Here is a 13,685-nt window from a genome sequence, read left to right as displayed (position 1 = left end):
TTGAAGGAAACCATTTATTTACATTTATGCTTTGTTCTTTACAATTAGATAATGTGTTAAAAAAAGATAAACAATTGTCATTTCACTTCGGTCTATAAATCCAGGTATCGACATCAGCTGGAGGCTATAATTGCATAATGGTTCACTGGTAAAAATTAATGAAAGTTAAAAAGTACGATACAGTAGATATAAAATTGACTGGACGCAATACGTTTAATTCACGTATTTTCATGAAGAAATTCAATGGCAAATCTCGTCATAATTGAATTATGGTAAGAAAATAATGATAGTTTTTAAAACCCCTTACAATTCAAAAACGATATTGTCACAGTAACTATCATTATTTTCGCAAACCTTCACTCGACAATTTATTATGGAGGTATTATTGGACGGCGTAATCAGTAGTAGATATCTCGAGTATATAAATTGTATTGTATAATGTTTTAAGGACGTAATGGTTCGTCGTCCGTTATGTTGTATTATCTATAAGTCAGCTCACGGTGATTAAATACACACCAGGTTATAATGGCTAATTGTTTTTCTCAAACCATGCATTGTTGCTCTGTGTTGGTTAATTATATATACCTTAGGTGGTGCACCATTAGAAGAGGAAGTTTAACCGAGTTAATCAGCTATTAGAGAACAACACTCACATGTAATGTGTTGGAACACGGCTTTTTATCGCGATATATTTGTGTATTCGTTATAATTAATCAAACAATATGACGATTTACGCGTATTTACTATGGTGTGGAATTCTCATATCGCCGCTAAATGGTAGGTATTCATTAATCAATACCCTGTATTAAATAGGATCCTTACACTAGACTGTATCACATTCGTTTAACGTCAGTGCTAGTCTTGTGTTTACATGTGGATGTTAGCTATAAATTATCTTATTTGTATAAACAGTTCCGTAGGATTGTATATTAATCTTGACTCTTAGTGTTGATACTATTTATATTTTGATCTTTTGTGTTGACACTGCGGTATATTTTGATCCTTTGTGTTGACACTGTGGTATATTTTGAATCTTTGTGTTAACACTGTGGTATATTTTGATCCTTTGTGTTGACACTGTGGTACATTTTGATCCTTTGTGTTGAAACTATGGTATAGTTTGATCCTTTGTGTTGACACTGTGGTATATTTTGATCCTTTGTGTTGACACTGTGGTATATTTTGAATCTTTGTGTTGACACTGTGGTATTTTTGAATCTTTGTGTTGACACTGTGGTATATTTTGATCCTTTGTGTTGACACTGTGGTACATTTTGATCCTTTGTGTTGACACTATTGTATAGTTTGATCCTTTGTGTTAACACTGTGGTATATTTTGATCCTTTGTGTTGACACTGTGGTATATTTTGAATCTTTGTGTTGACACTGTGGTATATTTTGAATCTTTGTGTTGACACTGTGGTACATTTTGATCCTTTGTGTTGACACTATGGTATAGTTTGATCCTTTGTGTTGACACTGTGGTATATTTTGATCCTTTGTGTTGACACTGTGGTATATTTTGAATCTTTGTGTTGACACTGTGGTACATTTTGATCCTTTGTGTTGACACTATGGTATAGTTTGATCCTTTGTGTTGACACTGTGGTATATTTTGATCCTTTGTGTTTCATTTCTTTTCAACAAATTTTATTTCTCAAAGAAGATATTTCTGAAAGAAAAAGGATTGAACAACAGGCATAGCCTATGTAAGTTCTCTCCATTTAGTAACAATGAGTATATACATGTTAACATCATTCATATAATATATAATATAGTGAGATATCAGTTATGTAGGGACAACTCTGAATCGAGTATAATTTGTCGATTTTATTTAATATATTTCATCCAGTTTATTTTTATAAAAAAATTTAAAATCCTGTAACCAAAACAGGATTCCCTCCGCCTGTGGGATACCGACCAGTAAAGTCCATAACAGCTAGGTAGCTGCTGGTCATCCACTCATAAGCTTTGGGGACCAGTCATGGATACAACATTCTGAGTTTTAATTTGATAATGGCAGTTAAGAAAGGCAAAATTAGTTAGATAATATATTTAGTGGATTCCGTAAGGTTGCATAGTTGGAGAGTGATTACTTGAATTTGATAGAAGTACGATTGAGAAATGATTATAAGAAAAATAATTAATATAGGGCACGATTATGAGCAATAGAAATATATAAGCAGTAAATATGCAACCAATTTTAATCCACTAATTAATAAGGTTGTCCATACTATATTTCATCTAGTAAGTGTACTAATTCATAACATTCATACTATCATAATTATAATATAAAATAGAATAAATAATATACGTCCATCGGATGGGGGGGGGGGGGGCATGTAGTAAATAACTATAACTATATACTTGCTTGCCGGATAAATGTATATATATGGATGAAAGACAAGTATTTTCAATTTTAGGGTTCAGAATCTATTAGTATCTCTGATATATTCAGTAGTAGCTTCAAAGATAGATAAATTAGTTTGATGATCACACTCACCACAGCCTGATAAGAGTATGTCAAGGCTAAAGTGACTGTGATCTACATCAAACAATTTTTCTTTAAGGATATCTCGAGGTTCACTGTAGTTCCTACAACTTAGAAAAAAGTGAAAAACAGTTTCATATTCATTCCCACATGTACATGATGGTGAATCAATAAGATGATCTCTGTAAAGATCAGAGTTTATATTGCTAGACGAGTTTCGAAGCTGACAAAGTAAGATATTATATTTTCTATTACCTGCATTAATATAAGCAGGGTTTTGAGCAATGTCAAGTGGTATATCACTTACTGTGTTCGATAAAATTTGTTTAAATTGGTACAGCGATGTGATATTTGTCAAGTCAACCCTTGCTGCAAGTTTATTATAGTCATTAAGTGTTGCTGGAATAAAGCTTTTGGCATATATATTTGTTCTACTCATAGGAGTAGTGAAGACTCTTTGATTTCGTAACATGTACAAGTCATTCATATTGTTATAGTGTGGTTCTACTAATTCATTTAAATAATTTGGGGCAGTACCTGTAAGAATTTTGTAAAGAAGAATAAGTCTATGTTTTTTCCTCCTTGCAGCAAGAGTGTCCCAACCAAGTTCATTATATAATTTATAATGTGAGGTTCCTCTACGCAGTCCGGTAATGGTTCGAGCCGCTTCTAATTGAATAGATTCAAGTAGAGTAGCCTCTTGCTGAGTACAATTATCAAAAATGATATCACCATATTACAATATAGGCCGAATATAGGCTGTATATATAGTGTTAAGTGTTTTACGGCTCATTTTATATTTTACAGATTTCAATAAGTTTATACATTTATAAGCTTTTGTATAAATATAGTTAATATGGTGATGCCATTTACCATCTTGCGATAAGAATACTCCAAGATGCTTATGATTTGGCACATTTGATATTGTTTCATTTTGAAATATGATATCTGGACATACTATATCCCTTTTCCTGCTAAAGGTTACTGATTCTGTCTTAGAAGGATTGAATTTAATATCCCACTTTTTGGACCATATATTTATGTTTTCGAGATCACTAGCTAGACTATTAGCTGCATCAAGTGAATTGGTTTGTATTACCTTAGAAATTGAAGTATCATCAGCAAATAGCCGTTTCTCATTTGTTATACATTCAACAATATCATTTATATAAATTAGAAACAGAAAAGGACCAAGGACTGATCCCTGGGGGACACCGGCACTTACCTGTCTATACGTGGAGCTGTATAACCTTCTGTCATCACTCTATGTTTACGATTACTTAGATAACTCTTGAACCAATTAAGTAACTTACCTTTAATGCCATACATTTCAAGTTTAAATAACAAACCAGGATGCCAGACACGATCAAACGCTTTGCTCACATCACAAAATATTGACCTAATTTCCATTCCTTTATCAAGTTTGTTTATAATTGTATCATACATGGATAATAACTGATAAACAGTTGAGTCACCTGGAATGAACCCAGACTGGTATTTTGTTAATAATTCAAACTCTAATAAATGATTATATAAATGTTTGAAAATTATTTTTTCTAATATTTTACTGAAACAGGAAGTGATAGAAATTGGGCGATAGTTTGAAACATCATTTTTATCACCTTTGCCTTTATATATAGCATTAATATTAGCCAATTTCCAAGACAGAGGAACAGAACCAGTTGACATGGTTTTATTAAATAACATAGTGAGCGGAGTTACTATAGATGGTGTAAGGAGTTTTATAACTTTAGGTATCATTTCATCAGGCCCTGCAGGCTTCCTAGCATTAAGAACTGAAAGTTGATCTCTCACATCCTGTTCATGAAATAAAATGTTGTTAAGTATATTTGGAGACTCAGGAACAGGCGGCAAAGGATCAATATTATCAGAAGATGTAGAAATAGATGTAAAATAGTCAACAAGGCATTCAGCTTTATCAAATGGGTGAAACAGAGATGTGTTATTGTAGTTTAATGGTGGAATGGTAATTGATTTGTTGTTGATTTTAAGAATAGATTTAGCAGTTTTCCACCATTTTGATGATGAGAGTTTTGAGTCATTCAGAGAGTTTTCTAATTTTTCAATGTATAAGGATTTAGAATCACGTATCAATCTGATAGTTTCATTTCTTATATTTCTGAAGCTGGCCCAGTGATTTGGACTATTGGTATGAAGTGCTTTTTTATGGATTCTATTCCTCTGTCTTAACTTTAGCCTTATCTCGTTCGACATCCATGGCTTATCATTAGGACGGATAATTATTTTTTTTCTTGGTATACAGTCATCTACAGCTTTGTTAATAGTATCAACAAGTATGGTGTTAAGATCATCAACATCCTGCTCATCACTTATACTTACCCAGTTCATATCATCAAGTATTTGGTTCATTTTAATGACATCAGCATTATTATATTCTAGAACATATTTACTGTATGCATGTTGTTTAAATATAGAGTAGGCAATGCTAAAATTGATCACAGAATGGTCACTACATATTGGAGGAGTAACACTTACATTTCTCACAATATTGTCATTGTTGGAGAAGATAACATCAATTGAGGTAGAAGAATCTGGAGTTATTCTAGTAGGATCTTTTACATAACTAGACATACCATATTTTACAAGAAGTCTACTTAAGCGAGAGTTTGGTTGGATATTGCTCATATTTACATTTATGTCACCTGTAATAATTATGTCTGCATTTGATTGTCTAGAATTGTCAGTTACATAATGTAGGGAGTTATCGAGTCTGTTCCAATAGTCAATGTTACTGTCAGGAGGTCTATATATGCAACCTAATAAGGTTTTATTATTACCAACAGTTATTTCTGACCATAATAATTCTAAATCAGGCACCTCAAGATCCAGTCTTCTCCTCATACTGATGTTATCTTTATAATAAATTATAATGCCTCCCCCAGGTCGCAGACAACGGTCCTTTCTGAAATGTTGTTTAGAAAAATATTCAATTAACAATTCACTATCAGGTATAGTGTCATTAAGATGACTTTCAGTTAAACATACTATGTCTTTGTCACTCAATTCAGCTTCGACTATATCTAGTTTATTTCTAACTGAACGGATATTTACATGACCAATATCAAGACTGCATAGAGGACCTGGATTGTTTTCAATATCCATACTCTTAATAATTAGAATCAATAAAAATAAAAGCGAGAAATGATCATTTGAGTACATTGGGTAGATACCTATAATTATAAAGCACGAGACATCGGTTCTGTTAATATTATAAACAATAGCTACGCCAGAGAATTTGCAACTGCCGAGAGGTACACACCATACTAGTGACCATATACTCTTAGTATACATCACAAGGGCAGATCTATTATCCGTTATCAAACTGATACAATTTAACTATAAACAGCATGGGGTACCAAACTACAGTTGCATTATAACTAATGCTCGTCCTAAAATACGAACTTTTAAAGTAGCATACATTCTTGTTCGTAGGGGCAAGATGTTGTTGCTGGGGGATATCCGATAGACATATATTTTGTAACGATAAACACAATACAGATAAGACAAACATAACTATATACATCAATGTTACCGCAATAAGGCTTGCTAGGAACAGGGAATTCAGAATACCACCAATATTAATGTCCGTGGTCAGACACAAGAAAACACCACATGGAAGTAGAGAGGTACTCTACGTAAATCAAAATCTTGAAATAATAGACAGCAGGTTCAGTTCAATTAAAACATCTGGGGGATGTAGATCACTTGTATAATATAAGTAAGAAAAACGGTATTATTGTTCCGGATTTGTGGATACATTACTCCTCACTTATTCATGATACAATATTGCCTTTCATATGCATGAGCATGCTAGAAATACAAAAATACAAAAAGAAGTAATAAACAGAAAAATAGTAAGGGGAAAAAGTATAAATACTTCCTCGTTAAGTTAGTAACAACATGTATAATCAGGGATCGTGGGACATGTGCGTCAAGATATCTATAAGACCAGAGGAGTGATCTCCCTTATACTAAAATTGCGTATGTAGCAGACTAACTTTTAATCTTAGAACATCCAAAACAACACTGTGTTACTTTAATAAATAAAAGTATATAGTAAATACTGTAGTAGAGACTTGATCGTATTTTTTTCAACTAAATACACTGTAAATATGTAGGCCGATGCCTATAGCATACGATATACTGATTATGTATATATGACAAGTGGATTTAATAAGAATAGGACATTTCGCTTGGTATCTGGTATAAATGTTGATCATTACAATACATGTGTACATAAGCATACCAATAAAAAGTGTACACAATAATGCATAACAAAATGTTTATAAACTTGTGGAGATATGGCAATTTAAATTGTCAAACAGTATACACTAGAGAGATACATATATATGTAAGCTGCATTACTAGTAATTAAGTCATGCTGAGAGCAACAGAAGTAGCATACTCACCTCAAGGTCACCAGACAACCTTGAAGTCATAACATTGTTGAACACGATTTACTATCACGAACTACATCGTACACTGCATCACATAATATATAAGCATATACTTATATCTTATATATATATTATATCAGTATAATATCTCAAGGTCACATCTGTTGTGCTCTTTCTGTTATGTATTTTCACCACTTTAATACATTTTACTGTTCATGTTCTCGCTATGGTCTTTTCCACCTTTGCGGTAAATTTGGACTTTTGCTATTGCATATGTCAACCTCTTCTTTAAAATTGTTGTATATCGTGGCCTCTATAGTAACTATGGACTCTTTGTGTTGACGCTGTGATATATTTTGGCCTCTAAAGTAACATTGAACTTTGTGATGACGCTGTGGTATAGTTTGGCCTCTATAATAACATTGGACTTTGTGATGACGCTGTGGTATATTTTGGACTCTTTTTTTTCATATTATAATCTTCGTCTCTTATTTCTGTCCTAATGTGTTACTTTCTACGTTTATGTCCTTATGTGCTATTTTCTACAATTCCTTTTTAATGTGTTACTTTCTATATTTCTGTCCTAATGTGTTATTTTCTATATTTCTGTCCTTATGTGTTACTTTCTACATTTCTGTCATAATGTGTTACTTTCTATATTTATGTCATATTGTGTTACTTTCTATATTTATGTCATATTGTGTTACTTTCTATATTTCTGTCCTGATATGTTACTTTCTACATTTCTTTCCTAATGTGTTACTTCCTACATTAATATCCTAATGTGTTACTTTCTACGTTTATGTCCTAATGTGCTATTTTCTACAATTCTTTTTTAATGTGTTACTTTCTATATTTCTGTCCTAATGTGTTACTTTCTAAATTTCTGTCATAATGTGTTACTTTCTATATTTCTGTCTTAATGTGTTACTTTCTATATTTCTGTCTTAATGTGTTACTTTCTATATTTCTGTCCTAATGTGTTATTTTTCGACATTTCTGTCCTAATGTGTTACTTTCTACATTTCTTTCCTAACGTGTTACTTTCTACGTTTATGTCCTAACATGTTACTTTCTACATTTCTGTCCTAACGTGTGACTTCCTACATTAATGTCCTAATGTGTAACTTTCTGCATTTCTGTTCTAATGTGTAACTATCTACATTTCTGTCCTAATATGTTACTTTCTATATTTATGTCCTAAAGTGTCACATTCTACATGTATGTCCTAATTCCTAATTATTTTTATTTAGTTAGCGCCCCTGTGCACCCCCAAAAAACACTCCCATAATCGTCAGCATTGACGGAGGCGAGTTAAAATAATAACAAGAAGAAGTTACTTTCTACATTTCTGTCCTAATGTGTTACTCTCAACATGTTTGTCCTAATGTGTTACTTTCTACATTTCAGCCGATCTATCGTTTAGCGGGACGTATTGTAATATAAGTACGTGTGATGGATTGGGTCTTGTATACTGTGATTCTGGTTGCTGCCATGACTTTGGAATCACCCGATGCTGTCCAAATTCGTGCGTATCACATATTCGATTGTTTAGTGAAATCATTATTTTTTAAAGTCTCTCCGTTAACAACCCAATGACATAATTATTATTGTCAATTCCTCAAATGAATAGCACATGTTGTATAATTTTATTTTAAAATATTTTGATTGATATAAAACTAAAGCAGGATTCACAGCTGATGATGAATTTCACAGTTCAACAATGCCTGCCGTATATTTTCAGTTACTATCTGAATAAATTCTTAAAAATAAGCAATCTATTCAATGCATTTTATATATGTCATGTTTTTATGTCAAGTGTGCCTGTCCGCTATTACGCTTTGAAACACCTCCATATTTGACAAAATATGAGAGCGCCCTGTGAGAGCAGGAAGTCTTCTCTCGCGGAGGTAAACTATTATCTAACACTTGAAGGGGTGAAAAACACTAAAGGGTTTATCCCAGAATGAAAGCCATCGGCAGTGTGCCTGGAAAGTACAAGTCCGTTTTGTAGCACATTTTGAGAATTTGTCTCATCAACTAAGCGTACAAGAGTGTAAGGGCAAGTTTGGCATTAAAAACTGTTCCTGTTTACTCTTTGACGTCATTCCAACGATTGACCTTTTCCCCCTCGAGATACCGTAGGAAGTTGTCCGTTCCTCAAAATCGGGTGGTTTGTAGCCTTCTTTCAAACATACTGTTTGGGCTATTGTTAACACAAAAACACTTTATTGCGCTGCATTATGGGATTCATGAGCTAAATATGGGAACCTCATTTAGGTGTTAAGCCTATCGATCGGAGAAGGATTTCATAAATATTTGTGTAACAACACTTTCGGAACCGTAACACGGAAGTTCGTTAGGAATATTTATCCCATAACCACGCTTGTTTCACAACTGATATGGCACGTGATAAAATTCGTAGCAGTGTGTTATTGTTTTTGTTTACACACCGCAGTGTGTAACCACTTTCTAAGCCTCCGATTGGTCATTTGTGACCTCCAAGGAATCTGATTGGCTAACCTCTGGCCTTTGACCACGGACTACTTTTTACTACTCTCACTTATTCTCTTTTTTTTTGCCGTCTGTCTTCCAAAGATCACCATGGACACGTTTTGTGGATGTTTTGGTGCTCAACATAAGCATATTAAACTGGGTGCGAGGGGTCCCTGGTTGTCCTCATGGAAATGTCGATTAATCTGGGGTTTTAGTCGTACGAAATATAATTTGATGGTAAAATAGACGACGGAAGCGAGATATTGCATCGATTATAGGCCTAAAAGTAGCGAATTAAAACTTACCCCCCCCCCCCCCCCCCCCCCCCCTTGATTCTAGATATGCAGTGGATCCCGATGAATGAATTATCAAAACAATGAACAAATGTAAAACAAAATGATTAAATCGCTGTCTCTATAAATCGTAGTCATTTGAATGAAACGGTCGCACCATCTAACGTAACTGTTAGGCAGCTTCCTCTTTAGTTGGGTGTCATTCGGTACGGAACAGAAAAAACAACAACAAATAAACAATAGTTTCTTATCATTCCACTTACCTTTATTACGAATATATTTATCCCAAACACAAAAATTTAAAAATCATCTTGGAACATTTGTCTCATGTCAGTAAACTGACGAGAGTTCGTGTAAACACACTGACAAACGTAAACTAGGCCTACATAACTGTTGGGCCTATATTGCTCAACACTCCAGCTCGGTTTCCGAAATATTTGTTGAAATGCACGATGTCTTGAATGAATAAATCTCAGAATGAACATTTAACATCACAATAACAAGTAATAGCATACCTACGAAATCCAGGAAAGGACCGATAATTGAATCTGGCAATGATTACCTAGTCTAATATTCAGCGGTGACGTTCAACTTCGCGATGACGGTGTCGTCTTCGAATATTTCGAGCGGAGTTATTTAAACAAGTTACCTATTAATAAATTACACAGATACAAGGACTTTCAAACTTATATTTCGTTTTGTAAAATGATATCATTTACAAATATAGTACAGAAGATATGAGTCGTGCATCTAAAACAGATGATAAGCTTTCGTTCATAACGACCTATATTTTGTCCCGTAGTGATTTGGTTCACGGAATTTAGTTGCTACGTTGGGAGAATTTGAACTTGACATGCTTACATTTGTAAGTAAAGAAGTTATGGGATAAACAAGTTCCCCTACTCGTGACGATTGTTTATCATTTGTATCCAACTCTCGTTAGTTAATTTTCTAATTTTGAAAAGACACTCGCTAAAGCTCGTGTCTTTTCAAAATTAGAAAATTAACTAACTCGAGTTGGATGAAAATGATAAACAATCTCCACTCGTTGGGGAACCTCTATATAAAAACTTTAAGTACTGTTTTAACTGAAATTGTCACTTGTTTCAGCGGTGACTACCCGAAATCTGAGTGATCAAGATAGACATTACAAATACAAAATATCTTAATATTCAGAACCCAGCACATATGTATGATGCTTATTTCCTATTTATGAGTAATACGACTGCACCAATAACAGCATAACCATGAAATACAAGGATTACATGTAATATATATATATTATATCTATACTCCCATATAAATTAAAAATTTGTATCTTGTGAATATACCTAAGCACTGAACTGTTACCAAATGCTAGTAAACTGTCGCATATGGTAACAGTTCAAATTTCATACGGACGACATACTATTTATCTTTCACCCAAATTGTACTCATATCGATTGTGGTAGCAGACTGAAGTAGGATAGACAACCTGGCCATGGGTGATTTTTTGTTAAGCAGAAGATAACTAATAATTAAACACTATAATTGGTAAATTCATTAGTAGTTTATATATACAGGATTCACATTTGTTAAAAAATGGGTTCGAGATTATAAATCCGGATTTTCCGCAAAAAAGAAGGGAAATTTTATCATTTCAGGTCAAAATTATTCTATGTATAACATCCCTTTACTTCACTTTAGCGATTTGTATGCAGTAGTTTACCAATGGGACTGACCCCATTTCGGGCACGCATCCCTTTTGCTGTTCATTTAATGATCCAAGTTAATTGATCAATAAGGGCTAGTCATTATTGGGGATCACGTTTGAGGTGACACATGCCTTTCAGCTTCGCAAAAGTGGAGGGGAAAATTTAAAACTTTTTGTCAAAACATCTGATAAACATTCGAATTATATTATGATGACCTACCCATAGTGCTTTCATCCCATTTCCACCCTTTGTTAGCTGTGTATGTAACTAGGTATTGTCAAATGTTTATGTTTAACTATGTCCCAATGTCCCCATGTTGTTGCTAATTGTTTTGATTCGATGAATTATTTGATTTTTATCACTTGAGGATATTTATCTGCATGAAAACTCTGGGCAAGGCCAATCATTTTACTCCATTTGTGCAGCTTTACAATATCAAAGATGACTATTGATTTGAAGATATTGATATAACAGCAAACAAGATGCATGCTCTGACCAATATCAGGTTGACATAAACTATAACTGTACATGGCTAGTTTGAGATCATTCACGTACTATGCATTAGAATAAATTATATAATTGTATAAATGATTAAATACATTTTCTCTTTTTCAGAATGATGGTTGTAATTGGAAGCATATTTGGCTTTCTGCTTGGCTGTATGGTGGTAGCTGCATGTGTTGTGATTAAGATTCATAGAAGAAATCGTAAACTTCACGCCTTAAGCAAATACAAGAGCTGCGAGACACAAACTTCCTTAATACGTAAGAATCTTAGTACAGCTAAAGTAACGTATAAATATACAAACGTAATTTGCAATCACATCTTTAGGTAACAGACTCAAAACCATTTAGCAACATATTAACATCATTTAGTAGTAGACGAGCATGATTTAGTAGCAGAAGCACATTTATTCAGAATGCACATACTTTAGTAACATAGGCATATCATTTAGTTACAAACGGACATAATTCAGTAATAGACATAAATCATTAATGTATAGACGGACATAATTTAGTAACAGACATACAACATTAAGTTATAGACAGAAATATTTTAGCAACAGACGCATATCATTAAGAAACAGATGCATAAGATATTCTAATTTGATTATTTGAAGTGCTTTACCTATATAAAGTGTCGACATTATTAGCTCCATCACTGGAAGATCTCTCGATTGATCGTTTATACTTTCAATTTCAATTTCAAAATTTTTTATTGACATCGATCGAAAGTCAATAGGATTAGACATCAGGCATAGCCTATCTAAGTCTTCTCCTTAGAAACAACAGGTGGTAAGAAATACAGACAAACGTAATGTATATGTACACATTGATATATTACAAATTGACTTTAGGGGAAGTAACTCCATCGCTTGATAGACTTATTCAATGTTGTTTAGGAGAGTAACTTCGTTTATACTTCAGCACCAAGCCCAGAAGAAATAAATAATGGAGAACCACCGCGGCCAAAACAAGAACCAGGACCACCTCCTGACAGTAAGAAAGAACAGCTTAATCATTTAATTGGAACTTTCCTTATGTGAATACCTATAATACAATCGTCCAATCGACGCTGATTTTATCCTTAGACATGGTTATGGTCGACGTCAGTTTGTTAAGGTTTCAAGGAGCAGTTATTATTTGGCTACAAAATTATAACAAAATTCGTTTTCCTCTTCATTGCATCAATTGGTAAAGCTTTGATGTGCTTTGATGAGAACTGTCGCAAGCTTTGTGAAAATATAGGAACTCTTTCCAGCATAAATTGTTGATCCAAAAAACTTATATATTTAAATTTACCGATAGATCAATATAACTAAACTTCTGTTGCCGAGCCCAGATACTGATATTTACTCTATTTAAACAAGATACTTATTTTTTTTATTTCAGATTATATGGACCATATCTAAAAACATTGAACAATGTGTTGACAACTGATAAGATCGTGACTGTCATTGGACAAATATCAATATACATTTTGTAACTCGCTTTTCGTCTTATGATGTGAAACAAATCAGCGGAACTAATCAGGCTTACATTCCACTGCTTTTTCGAGACCGGCATCTCGCCTAGCAGTAACCATATGGACAACCAAAATAATGAATCAAGGTATACAGGGGAATCTAAGATAACGGCAAAACATACAGATATACATACTGAATGTAAATGAAACTGCTTTGAAGGCATCACCGTCTAATGATAACAAATAACAAGACAGTTCGGTGCTGGAAAGTACGATAATCGATAAGAATAAAGTATCTTTTTTTTAA

The 13,685-nt window shown here is 33.5% G+C and overlaps 1 long non-coding RNA gene across 1 annotated transcript; it reads left to right on the top strand.

Moving 5' to 3' along the window:
* Positions 1 to 8,267: 8,267 nt before the first annotated feature.
* On the top strand, positions 8,268 to 13,685 carry LOC117329075. The gene is made up of 4 exons (XR_004533102.1): positions 8,268 to 8,458; positions 12,029 to 12,177; positions 12,841 to 12,912; positions 13,306 to 13,685. It is a non-coding gene; the product is annotated as an uncharacterized LOC117329075 (long non-coding RNA).

This window comes from Pecten maximus, chromosome 6 (assembly GCF_902652985.1).
Source record: "Pecten maximus chromosome 6, xPecMax1.1, whole genome shotgun sequence".
Classification (NCBI taxonomy): Eukaryota; Metazoa; Mollusca; class Bivalvia; order Pectinida; family Pectinidae; genus Pecten; species Pecten maximus.
Note: the sequence above shows the minus strand (reverse complement) of the source record. Positions and strands in the feature narration are given on the sequence as shown.